Here is a 26,250-nt window from a genome sequence, read left to right on the forward strand (position 1 = left end):
CCCCCAAAATGGCACAACCGATTTAGCTATATCTCCCAAGATTTGTGCTGGGGTGTCACCATTCTCGTCCCGCCGTGGACGCGCCTTCGAAACTTCTCTTGTACTCGCTATAAACACCCCGGGTAACAGGATCCCTAAATAACAGGTTCCCTGCCAATCCCTGGGCAACCATGGGAATGCTACATTGCCGCAGACAAAGTAGACAGGTTCGCCTAGATACATCTGTTTTCCCCAGTCAAATTTGCAACGTTGGCACACCTAGAAAATTTCCCATTGACTGAGTTCCATTCCTCTGTATGCAAAAAGAAACTGAATTGGGGCTATGGTTAACAGTGTAAGAAGGAGGCATGGCATCCTTATTGCCTATTGGAGCCATCTTAAAGGAAATCAAAGATTGGAAAGGACGAGACAGTTTATCAGAAGGCCTAATAGAAGCAACATTCTGTTTACTCCTATTTGCAAAAAGCAAGCATCCCAGGGGAGTCAAAACACGTTTGTCAAAACTATTCAAATTGGTGCCATCAAAGTTCCCTGAGATGCTATCATTCCATCGGCCAAAGAACAGTGCTCTAAGAGAAGCATGGCAAGCAGTTGTCAACGGTAAAGGATGAATATAGAGACCTAGCCCCTTATCCCCATGTTGCGGTAAATGTGAGCAGACCCAACAGTTAGATTTATTAAAAATGGCATGTGTAGCATTCATGATAAGCAGTAAAGTGTTATTGTGGTACCTTTGTCAGTGCTGAGAATCCCTAGGGGATAGAGCATGCAAATGTACAAAGGGAGTAGGAACAATGTGTGCACTTTCAGTAGGCAACAAAAGTTCTAAAGAGTGAGTTTCCTCGAGGTACCACAATCCTAAGGCAGCGACTATTAAAAACCCAAATATCATTATAAAAATACAGCAATACATCTTCGGGGCCCAGGCATTTTGTCCATTGTCCCGGTTGGTCACCCCCTTATTTACAAGTCCCATACGAGCGGTAGCGGTGGCGGGCATCGTAGTCTTCAAACGGACACTCCAAAGTTTGTTGCTGGCAACCTCCCGGTCAATCGACTTCTTAGTCCTTCCACAACCCTAGCCAACAGAATCCCCTTTTTCAAATTTGGGCAAAAAGCAAGCCCTCGATGACTCTTTTCCTTCTCCGAATGCACAGCCGAACCGTGCCATAAGTCTATAAGATGCACAGCAAAACCATGCCGTAAGTCTACCAAATGCACAGCAAAACCGTGCAGTAAGTCTATCTTCGTGGTCGTAGATTATATTGTACTTTTCCCGGTACTGATTGATCTGGAAACGAGATGTCGTCACTTCCTGCTGGATGCAACGCGTCGGAAGCAAGTAAAGGTACTGAATTCGAAATAGCAGTTTCCGGATGCAAAATCTGTGGAGAGTGTGGAGACAAAATGGCAGCTTCCCCAAGCCTCACGGGCTCAGAGAAATTCTCCGACACACTCTCAGTGACACTTACTGCTTTGGGATCATTGGTTGCAGTGTCAGCGAGGGGTTCTGTTTCTTCTGTAACTTGTGGCACAGGGTGAGGAAGTTTCTTGATGTGGGACGCGTGTATCCAGTTCTTTCTCCCTGCGACCCGCACCGCTGTCTGGGTGACCAACAGGACTTGGAATGGCCCACGCCAGCGAGGCGCAAGGCAAGAGGAGTGTTCAAACGATTTGATGAGCACCCAACTTACAGGCCGTATGCTGTGGCCCGGGCCCTCGTATTGCACAGGTAAAGCTTCTCGTACCTGGTGATAAATCAAATACAGGTTTTTAGTCAATTGGCTACAATAATCTGAAAGTAGTATATTTTCAACGTTTCTTAACGAGTTACATTTAGGAAGGTTCCAAATATTGGCAGGTCTCCCCATTACGACCTCAAATGGAGAGAGCCCAGTCTTAGTTTGAGGGGTTGTGCGCATATATAATAACACGATCGGTAAGGCGTCCAGCCACTTTAGTTTGGTGCCGGCACACGTCTTTGCGAGCTTATTCTTGATGATACCGTTGTGTCTTTCTACTAGTCCGGCGCTCTGAGCATGTCTGGCCAAATGGAACCGTTTGTCAATTCGTAATGCTGCACATATCTGTAGAATTACAGCGGCGACAAAATGTGGACCATTGTCCGACCAGATAACTCTTGGCAAACCGAACCGCAGGAAGTATTCTTTTAACATGATTTTTGCAGTAGTCATAGCTGTAGCATCTTTAAGAGGGAAAGCCTCAACCCATTTACTAAAAGCACAGATAACCACCAGTACATATTTCTTATTATCGCATCGTTCCATTTCAATGAAATCAAAGTGGATCACTTCAAAGGGGACAGAGGGTGGCCCAAAACTACCCCTTGGAGTTATTGTCCCCTTTCCCACATTGTGTTGCAGGCAAATCATGCACTCCCGGACGTAGCGCTGGGCAATTTTCGAAATTTTGTCATTTACCCAAACTTTCTCTAAAGTTTTTGTCATTTTCTGGGCACATACATGCGTGGGACCATGGGTCATGATGACCATCATCATGAAGTACGCGTCAGGGAGTAGCCATTTCCCTTCTACTATGTCCACCCAACACCCATCATCATCAAGTTTCCCCAAGCCTTCAGCTCACCTTTTGGATTCTTCTAAAGTTGCATCAGCTTGGATAACCCGTACAGACCCAACACCCTCATCTATTGCATAAGCATCTACAGATTCCCTTGAAACATACATTTCCGTAAGGAGATCGGTAGCAGTTTGCCTAGCTATCTGATCAGCGAAAGCATTCCCTTTCCCTATATCATCTGTAATCTTTCGATGTGCTGCACATTTCATAACTGCTAACTGAGTAGGGAGCGCAAGCGCTGAGAGTAGTTGTACTATTAGGGAGCCATGTTGAATTTTGGTGCCATGCGAAGTTAGGATCCCTCTCTCTGACCAAAGTCTCCCAAAGTTGTGGACCACCCCAAAGGCATACTGACTATCAGTATATATATTTACTGCAAGCCCTTCGGAAAGTTCACAAGCTCGGGTCAATGCTATAATCTCTGCGGCCTGTGCAGAATTATGCGTGATTGTCTTAGTTTCCACAACTGTGCTCAATGTAGTGATCGCATAAGCAGCTGTGGATGTACCATCTAGAAGTTTGAAGCAGGAGCTGTCACAAAACAGTTCTCCTTGCGGATTATACAAGGGAGTATCTTTCAAATCAATTCTACCCTTTGTCTCTTGTTCGGTCGTATACAAACAATCATGTTGCACTTCATCGCCGCAAGTAGAATCTTGCGGGAAAGGTAGGAGTTCAGCCGGATTAAGAACACAACACCTCTTAATTTGGATGTGAGGAGCAAACAAGATCAATTCATATCTTGCCAATCATGCAGAAGTGAGGTGTTGCGTTTGAGTTCGGTTCAGTAGAACATCTACAGAGTGAGGCACCATCAGGGTTAGATCATGGCCTAGGACCATCCCCTCACTCTGTTTTACAGACGCGGCAGCAGCAGCGACAGCTCGCAAACATCTTGGCAAAGCGCATGCTACAGGATCAAGGGCGGAAGAAAAGTAACTGTGCAGCCTATTCTTCCCTCCATGTTCCTGCGTTAATACAGCCAAAGCACATCCATCACATTCAAGCACAAACAACACAAAGGCCTTTTCATAGTTTGGTGTGCCCAATACTGGTGCAGAGCATAATGCAGTCTTAAGCAAGTCAAACAACTGCTGGTGTACCGCGTTCCAAGGCAATGGCGAAGAAATTCCCTTCTTTGTCAAAGCCAACATCGGTTTGATCACTAGTGAAAAATTTGGGATCCACAACCTACAGTAAGAAGCCATACCTATCAAGGCCCTAACTTCCTACTGTGTATTTGGGACAGACATGCCAGAAATGTGTTTTATTCTTTCAGGTGTCAATCTTCTTCCCTCCTTTGACAGGAAGCTTTGTGACCATGCTTAGCTAGATGGATAAGTAATAACACAGTGCCCTCCTTACAGGCACTCTCAGAGTCAGCAGCTAGAAGCAAATCATCAACGTGCTGAAGCAAAGTACAGGTAGAGGGCAACTCAAGGGTATCAAGCTGTTCTTTCAAAGCCCTACTGCAAATGCTAGGACTCTCTGTGTACCCTTGAGGTGCACAAGTTAATGTGAACGAGCGTCCCCCTAAGGTGAACACGAACAAATATCTACTATCCTTGTGTATAGGAATACTGAAGAAAGCATTCTTCAGGTCCACAACACTAAAGTAAGTAGCTGTAGCTGGAATCATGGTTAGGATTGTCGTTACATCAGGCACAATTGGAAATTGTGGTGCCACAGCTTTATTAATGGCACGTAAATCAATTACGAAACGGAATGGAATTGCATTATCGCCTTTCTTGTACACGGGTAAAATTGGACTGTTACACAAACTTCCTGAAATTTCTTCAATCACCCCGCAATGCACAAAATCGGAAACAATGCATTTCAAAGCTCGCTCGCCCTCAACTGAAATCTTATACTGAGTAATGCGTGGCAGCTCAATTCCATGTTTCAAAACTATCTTGACAGGCTCAATCTGTAAAACACTGACATCATTGTCGTCGACAGCCCACAAGCTCTCTGGTACATTAATGAATTCTGGAGGCAAAGGTCTAGTCAAGAATTGCGAGGCAGAAAATTGCTGTGGTGAAATCGTCAAGCGCACTCCATCAGAAGAACAATAAATCACTGCATTTAATTCTTTTAACAGATTCAACCCCAGCAAGTTCTCTCCGCAATCTGAAGTCAACAGAAATGGACAATGGTCCTTAAAGGGACCCAAAGAAATAGGTACCGGCATAGAAACCGGACAAACAACTGGTGTACCAGAAAACCCTACAGAAACATTGGTTTGCCCTGACAGAGGAATGTTTGGAACCCGTGAATGATCAATGGAACACTTCTGTGCTCCAGTGTCTATCAAAAACTGATGTTTCCTATTTCCCACCACCATTTCAACGTAGGGACCTTTCTGATTGACGGGAATAGGTGTAGGTTCCAAACCCTGCTTCGGGCAATCCTAACGAAACAGAATATCATCAAAAGGAAGCTCTTCAGATAAATATGCAGCGGAAGGATGTTCAAATATGTTCCTGGTGTCCACACTCGGAATCTGATTGTCCTGCGAAAAAGGTTGCTGAGGGTCCTGTGTAAGCTGACCTCTACCAGGGCCCCCTACACCCAGGCGACCTCTGATCGCCTACCCATATTACCGAATGTATTGTTTGACCTTTGTTGAAGGACGGGGCATTGTGCTCATCAATGACCCTCTCGGCGACAATAAGCACACTGGTTAATGTTCACAGGACCCAAGGGCACATTCCCCTGTGGGACATGCTGACCTCTAACCTGAGAACTACCCCCTCTGGGGCCCCTAACAATTTGCTGCAATAGCACTTTAGTTTTTAAATAACCTTTCCGTTTTTCAATCCTATCTTTTTCATTATTGACACAGTTCTCGTAGTACTGAGCCATGTGCAGTACTTCTGATTGTGATTTCGCCTGCCAAGCGCTCTCAGAAGACATAATTCGTGACTGGATGTCAGGCAGCAATCCACGTACAAATTTGTCCACAAATAATCTTTTCCCAGACTCTGTGCCTAAGTCTTGTCCACTGAAATCCGAGAATACCTGTTCGAACGGATTAAAGAACTCGGTAGTATCCTCAGACTTTCCTTGGACACAGGCTGTAAGCTTGGCCCAAATAATTCTCTTTTCGGGAATTATGGTTTTTAATTTAGCAACGATTCTGTCAGGCAAAGTTAATATCACCTGAGGCGGTCTTTCACCAGCTGGCCTTTCCCCATCGAGTCTAGTTATATTCACCCATGTATCTCCCAACCCGGGTACGTCGTCAATAGTTCTAACTTGTTTCCATAAATCTACGGGCAGGAGTACAGGAAACAACAAATCAATGTCACCTAGGGTGAACACTGAGGACTGCAAAACTGACTCTATCTCTTTATAGAACCCTGTCGGATTTTTCCTAATATCAGGAATAGATTGTCTAATAGTATTCACTTCCTGTCTTGAGAACGGGACGTGAACGAACTGCGATACATAATGCGCAGGAATGTCCACAGCGACTATATTCCGTGCAACATCGGCCGCAATCTCAACCTTCGGGACAAATGTCGGAGGAACCTCTCTCATAGGCAACTGAGAAGTAGGTGACTCCGAACGCTTACAAAGCAACAGAGCCAAGTCGAGCGCTAAAGCAGTCGAAGAAGTGTCAAGTGAAAAAGCTCTCTTATTAAATGCTCAATAACTCTGTGGGACAACTAATCTTCCTTTTTACACACTCATCCTGCAGGTACACTACCATTACATGTATCACTTTCCTCTGCATTTCTAGTGTATATTGACTGTATGTGTCATATACCTCAACTGGAGTTATCGATATGTCTGAAATCCATCTAATCGTGTCTTTCTTACAAATTCGCGTTTCCTCAGATATCGGTTTACGGCACGGAAGGAACCGTTTCTGTACATACATATTTTCCTCCTCGTCAGCCTCATCCTGAAATTTCTCTAACTCATTTCTATACCCAAACAACCTCTTGACATGCTCATTTACCTTCTCCACAGTGTCTCTAGAAAGCGCTACAGTATTTAGATCCCTTAACCCTTGCGGAAGATCCGCATTATTTAATCTTCCCCACATTATACATAACTGAATCCCTAAACCTTCAATAAAAACATTTTTCTCAGGAAAATTATCCATATTACAAAGTGTGGCAAAAACACTAGCTTGATCATCCTTCTCCATACAATGCTTAGCCCATGCAATTAACCCACGTTTCTTCTCCGGTGGTACAGTATTGCGAGTGACAACCTTTGTTCCTGCACCTCGATCGATTACAAGCAGCTCAGGACCACTTGGAAGAGAGGGAGCAGGGATATTTGATGGAGGTAATGTAACTGGTGCGATAAGAAGAGGTGGAGTAGCTGGAGGAAGGGGAACATTAGACGGAGCAAGAACAACAACAGGTGGAGCAGGAATAACAGGAGGAAGAGGCAAAGCAGCAGGAAGAGGAACATACGGAGGTGGCGCAGAGGCACTGGTTAACAGTGTAAGAAGGAGGCATGGCATCCTTATTGCCTATTGGAGCCATCTTAAAGGAAATCAAAGATTGGAAAGGACGAGACAGTTTATCAGAAGGCCTAATAGAAGCAACATTCTGTTTACTCATATTTGCAAAAAGCAAGCATCCCAGGGGAGTCAAAACACGTTTGTCAAAACTATTCAAATTGGTGCCATCAAAGTTCCCTGAGATGCTATCATTCCATGGGCCAAAGAACAGTGCTCTAAGAGAAGCATAGCAAGCAGTTGTCAACGGTAAAGGATGAATATACAGACCTAGCCCCTTATCCCCATGTTGCGGTAAATGTGAGCAGACCCAACAGTTAGATTTATTAAAAATGGCATGTGTAGCATTCATGATAAGCAGTAAAGTGTTATTGTGGTACCTTTGTCAGTGCTGAGAATCCCTAGGGGATAGAGTATGCAAATGTACAAAGGGAGTAGGAACAATGTGTGCACTTTCAGTAGGCAACAAAAGTTCTAAAGAGTGAGTTTCCTCGAGGTACCACAATCCTAAGGCAGCGACTATTAAAAACCCAAATATCATTATAAAAATACAGCAATACATCTTCGGGGCCCAGGCATTTTGTCCATTGTCCCGGTTGGTCACCCCCTTATTTACAAGTCCCATACGAGCGGTAGCGGTGGCGGGCATCGTAGTCTTCAAACGGACATTCCAAAGTTTGTTGCTGGCGACCTCCCGGTCAATCGACTTCTTAGTCCTTCCACAACCCTAGCCAACAGAATCCCCTTTTTCAAATTTGGGCAAAAAGCAAGCCCTCGATGACTCTTTTCCTTCTCCGAATGCACAGCCGAACCGTGCCGTAAGTCTATCAGATGCACAGCAAAACCGTGCCGTAAGTCTATCAAATGCACAGCAAAACCGTGCCGTAAGTCTATCTTCGTGGTCGTAGATTATATCGTACTTTTCCCGGTACTGATTGATCCGGAAACGAGATGTTGTCACTTCCTGCTGGATGCAACGCGTCGGAAGCAAGTAAAGGTACTGAATTCGAAATAGCAGTTTCCAGATGCAAAATTTGTGGAGAGTGTGGAGACAAAATGGCAGCTTCCCCAAGCCTCACGGGCTCAGAGAAATTCTCTGACACACTCTCAGTGAGACTTACTGCTTTGGGATCATTGGTTGCAGTGTCAGCGAGGGGTTCTGTTTCTTCTGTAACGTGTGGCACAGGGTGAGGAAGTTTCTTGATGTGGGACCCGTGTATCCAGTTCTTTCTCCCTGCGACCCGCACCCGCTGTCTGGGTGACCAACAGGACTTGGAATGGCCCACGCCAGCGAGGCGCAAGGCAAGAGGAGCGTTCAAACGATTTGATGAGCACCCAACTTACAGGCCGTATGCTGTGGCCCGGGCCCTCGTATTGCACAGGTAAAGCTTCTCGTACCTGGTGATTAATCAAATACAGGTTTTTAGTCAATTGGCTACAATAATCTGAAAGTAGTATATTTTCAACGTTTCTTAATGAGTTACATTTAGGAAGGTTCCAAATATTGGCAGGTCTCCTCATTACGACCTCAAATGGAGAGAGCCCAGTCTTAGTTTGAGGGGTTGTGCGCATATATAACAACACGATCAGTAAGGCGTCCAGCCACTTTAGTTTGGTGCCGGCACAAGTCTTAGCGAGCTTATTCTTGATGATACCGTTGTGTCTTTCTACTAGTCCGGCGCTCTGAGCATGTCTGGCCGAAAGGAACCGTTTGTCAATTCGTAATGCTGCACATATCTGTAGAATTACAGCGGCGACAAAATGTGGACCATTGTCCGACCAGATAACTCTTGGCAAACCGAACCGCGGGAAGTATTCTTTTAACATGATTTTTGCAGTAGTCATAGCTGTAGCATCTTTAACAGGGAAAGCCTCAACCCATTTACTAAAAGCACAGATAACCACCAGTACATATTTCTTATTATCGCATCGTTCCATTTCAATGAAATCAAAGTGGATCACTTCAAAGGGGACAGAGGGTGGCCCAAAACTACCCCTTGGAGTTACTGTCCCCTTTCCCACATTGTGTTGCAGGCAAATCATGCACTCCCGGACGTAGCGCTGGGCAATTTTCGAAATTTTGTCATTTACCCAAACTTTCTCTAAAGTTTTTGTCATTTTCTGGGCACATACATGCGTGGGACCATGGGTCATGATGACCATCATCATGAAGTACGCGTCAGGGAGTAGCCATTTCCCTTCTACTATGTCCACCCAACACCCGTCATCATCAAGTTTCCCCAAGCCTTCAGCTCACCTTTTGGATTCTTCTAAAGTTGCATCAGCTTGGATAACCCGTACAGACCCAACACCCTCATCTATTGCATAAGCATCTACAGATTCCCTTGAAACATACATTTCCGTAAGGAGATCGGTAGCAGTTTGCCTAGCTATCTGATCAGCGAAAGCATTCTCTTTCCCTATATCATCTGTAATCTTTCGATGTGTTGCACATTTCATAACTGCTAACTGAGTAGGGAGCGCAAGCGCTGAGAGTAGTTGTACTATTAGGGAGCCATGTTGAATTTTGGTGCCATGCGAAGTTAGGATCCCTCTCTCTGACTAAAGTCTCCCAAAGTTGTGGACCACCCCAAAGGCATACTGACTATCAGTATATATATTTACTGCAAGCCCTTCGGAAAGTTCACAAGCTCGGGTCAATGCTATAATCTCTGCGGCCTGTGCAGAATTATGCGTGATTGTCTTAGTTTCCACAACCGTGCTCAATGTAGTGATCGCATAAGCAGCTGTGGATGTACCATCTGGAAGTTTGAAGCAGGAGCTGTCACAAAACAGTTCTCCTTGCGGATTATACAAGGGAGTATCTTTCAAATCAATTCTACCTTTTGTCTCTTGTTCGGTCGTATACAAACAATCATGTGGCACTTCATCGCCGCAAGTAGTATCTTGCGGGAAAGGTAGGAGTTCAGCCGGATTAAGAACACAACACCTCTTAATTTGGATGTGAGGAGCAAACAAGATCAATTCATATCTTGCCAATCGTGCAGAAGTGAGGTGTTGCGTTTGAGTTCGGTTCAGTAGAACATCTACAGAGTGAGGCACCATCAGGGTTAGATCATGGCCTAGGACCATCCCCTCACTCTGTTTTACAGACGCGGCAGCAGCAGCGACAGCTCGCAAACATCTTGGCAAAGCGCATGCTACAGTATCAAGGGCGGAAGAAAAGTAACCGTGCGGCCTATTCTTCCCTCCATGTTCCTGCGTTAATACAGCCAAAGCACATCCATCACATTCATGCACAAACAACACAAAGGCCTTTTCATAGTTTGGTGTGCCCAATACTGGTGCAGAGCATAATGCAGTCTTAAGCAAGTCAAACAACTGCTGGTGTACCGCGTTCCATGGCAATGGCGAAGAAATTCCCTTCTTTGTCAAAGCCAACATCGGTTTGATCACTAGTGAAAAATTTGGGATCCACAACCTACAGTAAGAAGCCATACCTATCAAGGCCCTAACTTCCTACTGTGTATTTGGGACAGACATGCCAGAAATGTGTTTTATTCTTTCAGGTGTCAATCTTCTTCCCTCCTTTGACAGGAAGCTTTGTGACCATGCTTAGCTAGATGGATAAGTAATAACACAGTGCCCTCCTTACAGGCACTCTCAGAGTCAGCAGCTAGAAGCAAATCATCAACGTGCTGAAGCAAAGTACAGGTAGAGGGCAACTCAAGGGTATCAAGCTGTTCTTTCAAAGCCCTACTGCAAATGCTAGGACTCTCTGTGTACCCTTGAGGTGCACAAGTAAATGTGAACGAGCGTCCCCCTAAGGTGAACGCGAACAAATATCTACTATCCTTGTGTATAGGAATACTGAAGAAAGCATTCTTCAGGTCCACAACACTAAAGTAAGTAGCTGTAGCTGGAATCATGGTTAGGATTGTCGTTACATCAGGCACAATTGGAAATTGTGGTGCCACAGCTTTATTAATGGCACGTAAATCAATTACGAAACGGAATGGAATTGCATTATCGCCTTTCTTGTACACGGGTAAAATTGGACTGTTACACAAACTTCCTGAAATTTCTTTAATCACCCCGCGATGCACAAAATCGGAAACAATGCATTTCAAAGCTTGCTCGCCCTCAACTGAAATCTTATACTGAGGAATGCGTGGCAGCTCAATTCCATGTTTCAAAACTATCTTGACAGGCTCAATCTGTAAAACACCAAAATCATTGTCGTCGACAGCCCACAAGCTCTCTGGTACATTAATGAATTCTGGAGGCAAAGGTCTAGTCAAGAATTGCGAGGCAGAAAATTGCTGTGGTGAAATCGTCAAGCGCACTCCATCAGAAGAACAATAAATCACTGCATTTAATTCTTTTAACAGATTCAACCCCAGCAAGTTCTCTCCGCAATCCGAAGTCAACAGAAATGGACAATGGTCCTTAAAGGGACACAAAGAAATAGGTACCGGCATAGAAACCGGACAAACAACTGGTGTACCAGAAAACCCTACAGAAACATTGGTTTGCCCTGACAGAGGAATGTTTGGAACCCGTGAATGATCAATGGAACACTTCTGTGCTCCAGTGTCTATCAAAAACTGATGTTTCCTATTTCCCACCACCATTTCAACGTAGGGACCTTTCTGATTGACGGGAATAGGTGTAGGTTCCAAACCCTGCTTCGGGCAATCCTAACGAAACAGAATATCATCAAAAGGAAGCTCTTCAGATAAATATGCAGCGGAAGGATGTTCAAATATGTTCCTGGTGTCCACACTCGGAATCTGATTGTCCTGCGAAAAAGGTTGCTGAGGGTCCTGTGTAAGCTGACCTCTACCAGGGCCCCCTACACCCAGGCGACCTCTGATCGCCTACCCATATTACCGAATGTATTGTTTGACCTTTGTTGAAGGACGGGGCATTGTGCTCATCAATGACCCTCTCGGCGACAATAAGCACACTGGTTAATGTTCACAGGACCCAAGGGCACATTCCCCTGTGGGACATGCTGACCTCTAACCTGAGAACTACCCCCTCTGGGGCCCCTAACAATTTGCTGCAATAGCACTTTAGTTTTTAAATAACCTTTCCGTTTTTCAATCCTATCTTTTTCATTATTGACACAGTTCTCGTAGTACTGAGCCATGTGCAGTACTTCTGATTGTGATTTCGCCTGCCAAGCGCTCTCAGAAGACATAATTCGTGACTGGATGTCAGGCAGCAATCCACGTACAAATTTGTCCACAAATAATCTTTTCCCAGACTCTGTGCCTAAGTCTTGTCCACTGAAATCCGAGAATACCTGTTCGAACCGATTAAAGAACTCGGTAGTATCCTCAGACTTTCCTTGGACACAGGCTGTAAGCTTGGCCCAAATAATTCTCTTTTCGGGAATTATGGTTTTTAATTTAGCAACGATTCTGTCAGGCAAAGTTAATATCACCTGAGGCGGTCTTTCACCAGCTGGCCTTTCCCCATCGAGTCTAGTTATATTCACCCATGTATCTCCCAACCCGGGTACGTCGTCAATAGTTCTAACTTGTTTCCATAAATCTACGGGCAGGAGTACAGGAAACAACAAATCAATGTCACCTAGGGTGAACACTGAGGACTGCAAAACTGACTCTATCTCTTTATAGAACCCTGTCGGATTTTTCCTAATATCAGGAATAGATTGTCTAATAGTATTCACTTCCTGTCTTGAGAACGGGACGTGAACGAACTGCGATACATAATGCGCAGGAATGTCCACAGCGACTATATTCCGTGCAACATCGGCCGCAATCTCAACCTTCGGGACAAATGTCGGAGGAACCTCTCTCATAGGCAACTGAGAAGTAGGTGACTCCGAACGCTTACAAAGCAACAGAGCCAAGTCGAGCGCTAAAGCAGTCGAAGAAGTGTCAAGTGAAAAAGCTCTCTTATTAAATGCTCAATAACTCTGTGGGACAACTAATCTTCCTTTTTACACACTCATCCTGCAGGTACACTACCATTACATGTATCACTTTCCTCTGCATTTCTAGTGTATATTGACTGTATGTGTCATATACCTCAACTGGAGTTATCGATATGTCTGAAATCCATCTAATCGTGTCTTTCTTACAAATTCGCGTTTCCTCAGATATCGGTTTACGGCACGGAAGGAACCGTTTCTGTACATACATATTTTCCTCCTCGTCAGCCTCATCCTGAAATTTCTCTAACTCATTTCTATACCCAAACAACCTCTTGACATGCTCATTTACCTTCTCCACAGTGTCTCTAGAAAGCGCTACAGTATTTAGATCCCTTAACCCTTGCGGAAGATCCGCATTATTTAATCTTCCCCACATTATACATAACTGAATCCCTAAACCTTCAATAAAAACATTTTTCTCAGGAAAATTATCCATATTACAAAGTGTGGCAAAAACACTAGCTTGATCATCCTTCTCCATACAATGCTTAGCCCATGCAATTAACCCACGTTTCTTCTCCGGTGGTACAGTATTGCGAGTGACAACCTTTGTTCCTGCACCTCGATCGATTACAAGCAGCTCAGGACCACTTGGAAGAGAGGGAGCAGGGATATTTGATGGAGGTAATGTAACTGGTGCGATAAGAAGAGGTGGAGTAGCTGGAGGAAGGGGAACATTAGACGGAGCAAGAACAACAACAGGTGGAGCAGGAATAACAGGAGGAAGAGGCAAAGCAGCAGGAAGAGGAACATACGGAGGTGGCGCAGAGGCACTGGTTAACAGTGTAAGAAGGAGGCATGGCATCCTTATTGCCTATTGGAGCCATCTTAAAGGAAATCAAAGATTGGAAAGGACGAGACAGTTTATCAGAAGGCCTAATAGAAGCAACATTCTGTTTACTCATATTTGCAAAAAGCAAGCATCCCAGGGGAGTCAAAACACGTTTGTCAAAACTATTCAAATTGGTGCCATCAAAGTTCCCTGAGATGCTATCATTCCATGGGCCAAAGAACAGTGCTCTAAGAGAAGCATAGCAAGCAGTTGTCAACGGTAAAGGATGAATATACAGACCTAGCCCCTTATCCCCATGTTGCGGTAAATGTGAGCAGACCCAACAGTTAGATTTATTAAAAATGGCATGTGTAGCATTCATGATAAGCAGTAAAGTGTTATTGTGGTACCTTTGTCAGTGCTGAGAATCCCTAGGGGATAGAGTATGCAAATGTACAAAGGGAGTAGGAACAATGTGTGCACTTTCAGTAGGCAACAAAAGTTCTAAAGAGTGAGTTTCCTCGAGGTACCACAATCCTAAGGCAGCGACTATTAAAAACCCAAATATCATTATAAAAATACAGCAATACATCTTCGGGGCCCAGGCATTTTGTCCATTGTCCCGGTTGGTCACCCCCTTATTTACAAGTCCCATACGAGCGGTAGCGGTGGCGGGCATCGTAGTCTTCAAACGGACATTCCAAAGTTTGTTGCTGGCGACCTCCCGGTCAATCGACTTCTTAGTCCTTCCACAACCCTAGCCAACAGAATCCCCTTTTTCAAATTTGGGCAAAAAGCAAGCCCTCGATGACTCTTTTCCTTCTCCGAATGCACAGCCGAACCGTGCCGTAAGTCTATCAGATGCACAGCAAAACCGTGCCGTAAGTCTATCAAATGCACAGCAAAACCGTGCCGTAAGTCTATCTTCGTGGTCGTAGATTATATCGTACTTTTCCCGGTACTGATTGATCCGGAAACGAGATGTTGTCACTTCCTGCTGGATGCAACGCGTCGGAAGCAAGTAAAGGTACTGAATTCGAAATAGCAGTTTCCAGATGCAAAATTTGTGGAGAGTGTGGAGACAAAATGGCAGCTTCCCCAAGCCTCACGGGCTCAGAGAAATTCTCTGACACACTCTCAGTGAGACTTACTGCTTTGGGATCATTGGTTGCAGTGTCAGCGAGGGGTTCTGTTTCTTCTGTAACGTGTGGCACAGGGTGAGGAAGTTTCTTGATGTGGGACCCGTGTATCCAGTTCTTTCTCCCTGCGACCCGCACCCGCTGTCTGGGTGACCAACAGGACTTGGAATGGCCCACGCCAGCGAGGCGCAAGGCAAGAGGCGCGTTCAAACGATTTGATGAGCACCCAACTTACAGGCCGTATGCTGTGGCCCGGGCCCTCGTATTGCACAGGTAAAGCTTCTCGTACCTGGTGATTAATCAAATACAGGTTTTTAGTCAATTGGCTACAATAATCTGAAAGTAGTATATTTTCAACGTTTCTTAATGAGTTACATTTAGGAAGGTTCCAAATATTGGCAGGTCTCCTCATTACGACCTCAAATGGAGAGAGCCCAGTCTTAGTTTGAGGGGTTGTGCGCATATATAACAACACGATCAGTAAGGCGTCCAGCCACTTTAGTTTGGTGCCGGCACAAGTCTTAGCGAGCTTATTCTTGATGATACCGTTGTGTCTTTCTACTAGTCCGGCGCTCTGAGCATGTCTGGCCGAAAGGAACCGTTTGTCAATTCGTAATGCTGCACATATCTGTAGAATTACAGCGGCGACAAAATGTGGACCATTGTCCGACCAGATAACTCTTGGCAAACCGAACCGCGGGAAGTATTCTTTTAACATGATTTTTGCAGTAGTCATAGCTGTAGCATCTTTAACAGGGAAAGCCTCAACCCATTTACTAAAAGCACAGATAACCACCAGTACATATTTCTTATTATCGCATCGTTCCATTTCAATGAAATCAAAGTGGATCACTTCAAAGGGGACAGAGGGTGGCCCAAAACTACCCCTTGGAGTTACTGTCCCCTTTCCCACATTGTGTTGCAGGCAAATCATGCACTCCCGGACGTAGCGCTGGGCAATTTTCGAAATTTTGTCATTTACCCAAACTTTCTCTAAAGTTTTTGTCATTTTCTGGGCACATACATGCGTGGGACCATGGGTCATGATGACCATCATCATGAAGTACGCGTCAGGGAGTAGCCATTTCCCTTCTACTATGTCCACCCAACACCCGTCATCATCAAGTTTCCCCAAGCCTTCAGCTCACCTTTTGGATTCTTCTAAAGTTGCATCAGCTTGGATAACCCGTACAGACCCAACACCCTCATCTATTGCATAAGCATCTACAGATTCCCTTGAAACATACATTTCCGTAAGGAGATCGGTAGCAGTTTGCCTAGCTATCTGATCAGCGAAAGCATTCTCTTTCCCTATATCATCTGTAATCTTTCGATGTGTTGCACATTTCATAACTGCTAACTGAGTAGGGAGCGCAAGCGCTGAGAGTAGTTGTACTATTAGGGAGCCATGTTGAATTTTGGTGCCATGCGAAGTTAGGATCCCTCTCTCTGACTAAAGTCTCCCAAAGTTGTGGACCACCCCAAAGGCATACTGACTATCAGTATATATATTTACTGCAAGCCCTTCGGAAAGTTCACAAGCTCGGGTCAATGCTATAATCTCTGCGGCCTGTGCAGAATTATGCGTGATTGTCTTAGTTTCCACAACCGTGCTCAATGTAGTGATCGCATAAGCAGCTGTGGATGTACCATCTGGAAGTTTGAAGCAGGAGCTGTCACAAAACAGTTCTCCTTGCGGATTATACAAGGGAGTATCTTTCAAATCAATTCTACCTTTTGTCTCTTGTTCGGTCGTATACAAACAATCATGTGGCACTTCATCGCCGCAAGTAGTATCTTGCGGGAAAGGTAGGAGTTCAGCCGGATTAAGAACACAACACCTCTTAATTTGGATGTGAGGAGCAAACAAGATCAATTCATATCTTGCCAATCGTGCAGAAGTGAGGTGTTGCGTTTGAGTTCGGTTCAGTAGAACATCTACAGAGTGAGGCACCATCAGGGTTAGATCATGGCCTAGGACCATCCCCTCACTCTGTTTTACAGACGCGGCAGCAGCAGCGACAGCTCGCAAACATCTTGGCAAAGCGCATGCTACAGTATCAAGGGCGGAAGAAAAGTAACCGTGCGGCCTATTCTTCCCTCCATGTTCCTGCGTTAATACAGCCAAAGCACATCCATCACATTCATGCACAAACAACACAAAGGCCTTTTCATAGTTTGGTGTGCCCAATACTGGTGCAGAGCATAATGCAGTCTTAAGCAAGTCAAACAACTGCTGGTGTACCGCGTTCCATGGCAATGGCGAAGAAATTCCCTTCTTTGTCAAAGCCAACATCGGTTTGATCACTAGTGAAAAATTTGGGATCCACAACCTACAGTAAGAAGCCATACCTATCAAGGCCCTAACTTCCTACTGTGTATTTGGGACAGACATGCCAGAAATGTGTTTTATTCTTTCAGGTGTCAATCTTCTTCCCTCCTTTGACAGGAAGCTTTGTGACCATGCTTAGCTAGATGGATAAGTAATAACACAGTGCCCTCCTTACAGGCACTCTCAGAGTCAGCAGCTAGAAGCAAATCATCAACGTGCTGAAGCAAAGTACAGGTAGAGGGCAACTCAAGGGTATCAAGCTGTTCTTTCAAAGCCCTACTGCAAATGCTAGGACTCTCTGTGTACCCTTGAGGTGCACAAGTAAATGTGAACGAGCGTCCCCCTAAGGTGAACGCGAACAAATATCTACTATCCTTGTGTATAGGAATACTGAAGAAAGCATTCTTCAGGTCCACAACACTAAAGTAAGTAGCTGTAGCTGGAATCATGGTTAGGATTGTCGTTACATCAGGCACAATTGGAAATTGTGGTGCCACAGCTTTATTAATGGCACGTAAATCAATTACGAAACGGAATGGAATTGCATTATCGCCTTTCTTGTACACGGGTAAAATTGGACTGTTACACAAACTTCCTGAAATTTCTTTAATCACCCCGCGATGCACAAAATCGGAAACAATGCATTTCAAAGCTTGCTCGCCCTCAACTGAAATCTTATACTGAGGAATGCATGGCAGCTCAATTCCATGTTTCAAAACTATCTTGACAGGCTCAATCTGTAAAACACCAAAATCATTGTCGTCGACAGCCCACAAGCTCTCTGGTACATTAATGAATTCTGGAGGCAAAGGTCTAGTCAAGAATTGCGAGGCAGAAAATTGCTGTGGTGAAATCGTCAAGCGCACTCCATCAGAAGAACAATAAATCACTGCATTTAATTCTTTTAACAGATTCAACCCCAGCAAGTTCTCTCCGCAATCCGAAGTCAACAGAAATGGACAATGGTCCTTAAAGGGACACAAAGAAATAGGTACCGGCATAGAAACCGGACAAACAACTGGTGTACCAGAAAACCCTACAGAAACATTGGTTTGCCCTGACAGAGGAATGTTTGGAACCCGTGAATGATCAATGGAACACTTCTGTGCTCCAGTGTCTATCAAAAACTGATGTTTCCTATTTCCCACCACCATTTCAACGTAGGGACCTTTCTGATTGACGGGAATAGGTGTAGGTTCCAAACCCTGCTTCGGGCAATCCTAACGAAACAGAATATCATCAAAAGGAAGCTCTTCAGATAAATATGCAGCGGAAGGATGTTCAAATATGTTCCTGGTGTCCACACTCGGAATCTGATTGTCCTGCGAAAAAGGTTGCTGAGGGTCCTGTGTAAGCTGACCTCTACCAGGGCCCCCTACACCCAGACGACCTCTGGATCGCCTACCCATATTACCAAATGTATTGTTTGACCTTTGTTGAAGGACGGGGCATTGTGCTCATCAATGACCCTCTCGGCGACAATAAGCGCACTGGTTAATGTTCACAGGACCCAAGGGCACATTCCCCTGTGGGACATGCTGACCTCTAACCTGAGAACTACCCCCTCTGGGGCCCCTAACAATTTGCTGCAATAGCACTTTAGTTTTTAAATAACCTTTCCGTTTTTCAATCCTATCTTTTTCATTATTGACACGGTTCTCGTAGTACTGAGCCATGTGCATTACTTCTGATTGTGATTTCGCCTGCCAAGCGCTCTCAGAAGACATAATTTGTGACTGGATGTCAGGCAGCAATCCACGTACAAATTTGTCCACAAATAATTTTTTCCCAGACTCTGTGCCTAAGTCTTGTCCACTGAAATCCGAGAATACCTGTTCGAACCGATTAAAGAACTCGGTAGTATCCTCAGGCTTTCCTTGGACACAGGCTGTAAGCTTGTCCCAAATAATTCTCTTTTCGGGAATTATGGTTTTTAATTTAGCAACGATTCTGTCAGGCAAAGTTAATATCACCTGAGGCGGTCTTTCACCAGCTGGCGTTTCCCCATCGAGTCTAGTTATATTCACCCATATATCTCCCAACCCGGGTACGTCGTCAATAGTTCTAACTTGTTTCCATAAATCTACGGGCAGGAGTACAGGAAACAACAAATCAATGTCACCTAGGGTGAACACTGAGGACTGCAAAACTGACTCTATCTCTTTATAGAACCCTGTCGGATTTTTCCTAATATCAGGAATAGATTGTCTAATAGTATTCACTTCCTGTCTTGAGAACGTGAACGAACTGCGATACATAATGCGCAGGAATGTCCACAGCGACTATATTCCGTGCAACATCAGCCGCAATCTCAACCTTCGGGACAAATGTCGGAGGAACCTCTCTCATAGGCAACTGAGAAGTAGGTGACTCCGAACGCTTACAAAGCACAGAGCCAAGTCGAGCGCTAAAGCAGTCGAAGAAGTGTCAAGTGAAAAAGCTCTCTTATTAAATGCTCAATAACTCTGTGGGACAACTAATCTTCCTTTTTACACACTCATCCTGCAGGTACTCTACCATTACATGTATCACTTTCCTCTGCATTTCTAGTGTATATTGACTGTATGTGTCATATACCTCAACTGGAGTTATCGATATGTCTGAAATCCATCTAATCGTGTCTTTCTTACAAATTCGCGTTTCCTCAGATATCGGTTTACGGCACGGAAGGAACCGTTTCTGTACATACATATTTTCCTCCTCGTCAGCCTCATCCTGAAACTTCTCTAACTCATTTCTATACCCAAACAACCTCTTGACATGCTCATTTACCTTCTCCACAGTGTCTCTAGAAAGCGCTAGAGTATTTAGATCCCTTAACCCTTGCGGAAGATCTGCATTATTTAATCTTCCCCACATTATACATAACTGAATCCCTAAACCTTCAATAAAAACATTTTTCTCAGGAAAATTATCCATATTACAAAGTGTGGCAAAAACACTAGCTTGATCATCCTTCTCCATACAATGCTTAGCCCATGCAATTAACCCACGTTTCTTCTCCGGCGGTACAGTATTGCGAGTAACAACCTTTGTTCCTGCACCTCGATCGATTACAAGCAGCTCAGGACCACTTGGAAGAGAGGGAGCAGGGATATTTTATGGAGGTAATGTAACTGGTGCGATAAGAGGAGGTGGAGGAGCTGGAGGAAGGGGAACATTAGACGGAGCAAGAACAACAACAGGTGGAGCAGGAATAACAGGAGGAAGAGGCAAAGCAGCAGGAAGAGGAACATACGGAGGTGGCGCAGAGGCACCAGGCCTTCGTTCATTTAATATTTTGTCAATAAACTCATCAGAAATATGAAGATCTTTAGAAGGATAGATTTTCTGAATACCGAGTGAGAAAGCCCTATCCATATTTTTAGTCGCCTCAGACTGTTTGTCCTGATCATGTAACAAAGCTTTTTCAGCGTTCGTTTTATGATGGCGTGCATGTTTCTCTCTACTTTCCAATTCTGCAAAACATCAAATGCTGTAGGTCTAGCCTTTTTCTTTAATAGAATTGACTCTAAATACTCAATACGAGGGATTTCAAAACTACCATTGATTGGCCACTGAAGTTCGGAGGCATGTCTGGTTTGTCTGTGCCAAATGTCATTAAATACTATACTTCCAATGCCCTGCTTACAGTACATAGTACATGCCGGCGACCCCTCCTGTGGTGCCAGACAGCTAAATTCCAAAGATTGTCTATCACTGCGGAATAATGCCCTAAAGCAGGTAGACACTTTCCCAGGCATATCTCAAATTCTTGGTGTTACCTGGTCAATAATTGTGTCTGCAGATACAATGCGCCAAAATTCAAACTGTCAGGGTTAAATTAAGAATCGGGTCACGACTCACCTGACCAAACCTAAGGAGGCAAATCTGCCCGCCTCGATAAGTGGACCCTCGTCAAGATGCCGTCTCGGACCACACGCTTATCGTCCAAAGATCGGGTCGTGCAGCGCTGCTGAGGTGTTGCGTCTCGTTCAGGGGGCTCCTTATGTCACACCGTCCGATCCCAGTCCGATAGCGCGCGTCAACCTTTAACAATCCGGCATCAATCTTGAGGGTCCCTATTCGGGCCCCAACTGTGAAAACAGAATCAAAATATCGAGGCTGAGTACCCCAAAAGGAAATACACCGAACACGGGTTACAAAGGAACATACAAAGTACTTTATTTTATACTGAATCCAGTTACAAAAACAGAGCAAAATCAGATAGCTATCGGCTCTCAGTACAACACAATGTACTCCAGCATGGTTCAGTGTCGTCAGTGACGGACGTTGTACATTAAAATAAATTCGCTTTTTATACATTTGGTGGGCACGATGTCCAGCCCCACTTCGGATTAATATTCCTTTTATTACATCACCGATCTAGGGTTCGTGCCAAGTCTCAAACAACCACATATAACTGGTTTGCCTTTAATACATGTATCAACAAGCCTATGCAATAACTGTGTATTCTAAGATTTTCCATGCAGGCCTTCTCAAACATTGTAGTTAAACAGATGTTCTTCGTTCAGTATTTGAATACATTGTCTCAACATATGCTCGTGGATTAGTTTCATTGCACGAGTAATCCTTCTACACATAGGTCAACAAAGGACAAGGTCTCAGTTCAGGACCTCAACAAGTGGCCTGCAGGCAAGTTACACATTAGCTATGTACAAAGGTCAAGACGGCCATGTTGTATTCTGGAATGACATTGTCCACCATTTTAACTCACAGAGTGACTTTTACAAATCGAATCCTAAAATGTCGGTTTGACCCAAAATGGCGGTTTACATGGATTTAAGGTCAGGACCTTGCAACACGGATTTCTTTTGCAAGCGACTTTCGAGCAGCTTGGCGCAGGCCAATATTAATATATTTATTACAATAGGAGGCATTATATACTTTATCTTTCGACAACCTCACTACACATATAACATAACCACTCAACCCCACACGACTGCTTTGTCTCTTCATCCACTTCACCACATCCCACTTCACCTTCACCTTCACCCCACTACCCAACCTCACCCCAACACTTCACCATACAAAATGTAACCTCACCACCTAACACCATTCCATCCAGTCACCTCAACCGACAACATCACTACATTGCACCCATCTCATGCTACACCAACAACTTCACCACGCCAACCTACCACCGCCCAAACCTGTACCACACCTTACTGCTCACAAACATATCTCACCCATCGGCCTAACATCACACTACCATCATATCCCAATACCTTACCTCATGCCATCAACTGAACCCACCCACCAAACCCCCTCATCCTACAAAGACACCTCCTATTCAACCTACCTTATACCACCACTAAACAGCATTCACACCCCAACACTGCTTCACCCCACCCCTCACACCACATGGCTCCATCGCAGAGGACCACACACTAACCTGAACTCAGTCTAAAAATATCCACCCAACCTCACCACACCCAAGTCAGCACTTTGCCACCTCACCATGCTCATTTATTTACCACCCATCACCTTAACAGTGCTCACCCTTGCACAACACCTTCCCCCGGGAGCTCACTCCAACAACCCACCAAGCCAAGCTCACCCAATCCACCAAGCACAAGCTCAACCAGGAAGACGTCTACCCACCCAAGCTTACCGCAGCACTCCACCCACCCTAGTTCCCACCAGAAACACCCTAGTCCACCAAGTTTACACCAGAAATATTCCACTCACTCACCCTAAATCACCCCAGCATCCTCACCCCAGTCTCACATTAGCTCACTTCTGCAAATGCCCACCTAGCCATCTCCAGGAAACATTTCCCACTCGCCAGAGGTTACATCAGCAACTAATCACTCTAGCTCACTCAGCAAACATCACTCGCCCTATGGATCACCCCAGCAAGATCAGGGGTCTACAAACTTCGGCTTTCTGGATGTTTCTATAAACTAAGTATGGCACTTAGTCCCGCCATGTAAGTCAATAATACTTCTACCATACTGACTGGTTATACCACTTGTGGCAGTGCTCATGTCCATCAAAATGCCATGTGTGTATAGGTCGCCCTGTCCTGCTTCCATCGCCATCAGCCATATACTTACTGTACCTTGAAACTATCACTCTTCCAGTCTAACAAGTACCTGAATGCAGGCCAAAGGATCTCAACTCTCATTCAAACATGTCATGGGCAGAACGCAGTACCATGAATATGGACACTGTGAACCTCACGCAATCTCACAGACAATGAAGCTAGTCATGCCACATGGAATTCCCCCATCATAAACCAAAAGAATACCATGAGTGGATCAGTGGCCTTTGCATGAGCAACTTGCCCTGGTTTCCGATTGATTTATGAGTGTTACTTGTCTTCTAATGGGGTCTGTGGAGGATGGGGTGCCTTGTAGCATGTTTGGGCTGGACTACCCCTATGGGGGTGGGACAAAGCCTGATTTGCATATGGTCTTTCCCCTTTTGTAATGGCTTGTAGACGAAGAATGATGGTTTGGAGGGTTGCCCAGAGCAATGCCAGATGTTAAGACTTAGGGCCTCATTACACGGATGGCGGTAGGGATTTATCGGTACCGGTAAAATACCGGTACCGGTAAATCCCTACCGCCTTACTACGAGGTCCCTTTGCGGGTTGGGGGATTTAACGCCTGCTTTTAGCAGGCATTAAAATCCAACCCGCTAAGGGACCTCGGAGTTAATTACGGCACCGCAAAATTGCGGTGCCCTAATTTGCGCCTTCCCCATTCCCATAGAGCCCTATGGGGCAGAAATGGGAATGGGGAAGGGCAATGGCGGAAAGGGGATTTACCGCCCCTCCAACCTTGGAATGGGGCGGTAAATCCCCTTTCCGCCAAGGCGGTGCCGGTATTTTACCGGCATGAGCCATGGCGCTAATAGCGCCATGGCTCACCGCCAACCGGGTAATGAGGCCCTTATTCTAAACCTTCCAGCCATCACCTCTTTTGTTTTGCTATTGTCACCCTGAGTGGGACGGGTATGCCCAGACGTGGGTCCCGTTCCTGCTGGGCCTAGAGACCCAAGCTACTCCTCACTGATGACACCCAACAAGGCTGCAACATGTCTGGGGATGCTTGTGGTCTCGTGCAAAAGGAACGTGACCTAGCAGTTCAGGCAGGGCTACCACTTTGGGGGTGGGACCAAGCCTGATTTGCATTTGGACTTTCCCTTTTTGCAATGGCTTGGCAGGTGAAGAATGATGGTCTGTAGGGTTGCCCAGAGGTTACGATTTATTCTAAACCTTCCAGCCATCAGCTCTTTTTTTTGCTATTGTAGCATGGAGCCATACCAAGAAAAATGTAATTCCACTCAATTGAATCTAAACCTTGTTCCATCCATCACACCGTCTAAGGTAGAAGACCAACCATGTAATTCATCATTTGCACTCCCCAGATGATGCAAGATAACCTATCTGCCTTTGGTGCCTTTGGCTGCTGATGCCACTGCACAATCCTGGAAATCGAAGGCAGCATTGCTACAGCAATGCCCACACCTGCACATAAAAACAAAATTGAGTGGGCATTTTGGGCTACTGAAAAAATAATTTCCAGTTTCTGACTGGTTGGCCCAATTGAGCACCCTCCCTAGCCTCAGCATAGGCCTCCTAAGAGGCCCTAGAGGTCTGCTCTTGAGCCAATTGGGCATCCTACTTTTCCTGGGCACAGGCCTCCACAGACATCGTATCCTCAATAGAGGCCTGCTCATGAGCAATTATGTGTCCTTCAGGCCCTAGAGTAGTCCTCCAAAGCTACAACCTCAGCAGAGGCCTGCACTCAGTCATCCAGGTATCATCCCTGGCTACAGTGAAGGCCTCTGGTACCAGTGTAGCCGCTTACTCCTGGGCAAGCTAAGATTTGCCTGAGAATATCCCTCTGTAAATGCAGCAGAGACCTGCTCTTGGGAAAGCCGAGCATTCTTGGGAAACCCTTACACCCCGTACCTCCTCAAGCAACTCTGCACAGAGGATCCTCCAATTCATACTACACATCCTCCCAGGTCTGTTGGGGGTCCCTCAACATAGGGCCAAGAAAGAAACATGTTTACATCATTTCCTTCCCACACTCCTCTATACATCTCTTGGCTCCCTCCAAAGCTGACAGTCGTTCATTGAATTCTGCCAACAGACTGTCAGACAAAGGGGCAGGTACAATGGGAACAGGGGGTGAGGAGGAGATGGTGGATACCTGCTTAGGTGGCATAGTTACAGCATTCTCTGTACCTAGCCTAGGGAGAGATGGCTGCATGGATGTGTGATCTCCTCCACCAACACCAGAGGGTCCCTGGCCCTCAGTTACGGAATGGCACATGGGGCCAGGGTTACAGTGTCTATAGTGGCAACAGTGGTAGTAGTGTCCTGGGCACCATGGCCATGCATCTGTTGACTTAATGAGGCCTGGGGCTCAAAGGAGTCGGCTGGTGGTGGGACACTGTCCCATTGAGCTTCAGACTCTCTGTATCTAAGGCCAGGTTTGCTTGCCCACTCTAAGGCGGAATCCCTGTCACTGTCCTTCTTCATCCCCATCCTCCTCTTTGACCATAACATCCAGGTCCCCTATGGACAAGGGGACAATATTAGCACAGAAGGTGAATGGAACATTGTGAGCATGATACACATTTGCTTTCTTGGACAAATAGGTGTGTTCTGTATAACGCTCACTTGATGATTACGTGCTGGCAAAATCGTGATTCACAAGAATTGGTATGTGAATCAGTGGTCTTGGGAATGACGGAAATGTGATGTTGATACTGTGGTCATACAATGTATGGTGGCACACAAGAAATGGATATATGACATTCATGTTTGTGCATTTGTTGACCATTCCTGTTGTTACTATTACTCCGGTAGATACACCCGCACATTAGGCATAGCAATTGTATGTCTTGCCATCCCCTTTTGGTGCTATCCTTTCCAAAACGGATGCCGTTGTTGCACTAACATGTTGCTGGAATCATGTACACCCGGTAAGTATATGAAAAGTTACATTTACATCTGCACTACATGAAAACAAGTCC

This window comes from Ambystoma mexicanum, chromosome 6q (assembly GCF_040938575.1).
Source record: "Ambystoma mexicanum isolate Mex_15411 chromosome 6q, UKY_AmexF1_1, whole genome shotgun sequence".
In the NCBI taxonomy this organism is placed as follows: Eukaryota; Metazoa; Chordata; class Amphibia; order Caudata; family Ambystomatidae; genus Ambystoma; species Ambystoma mexicanum.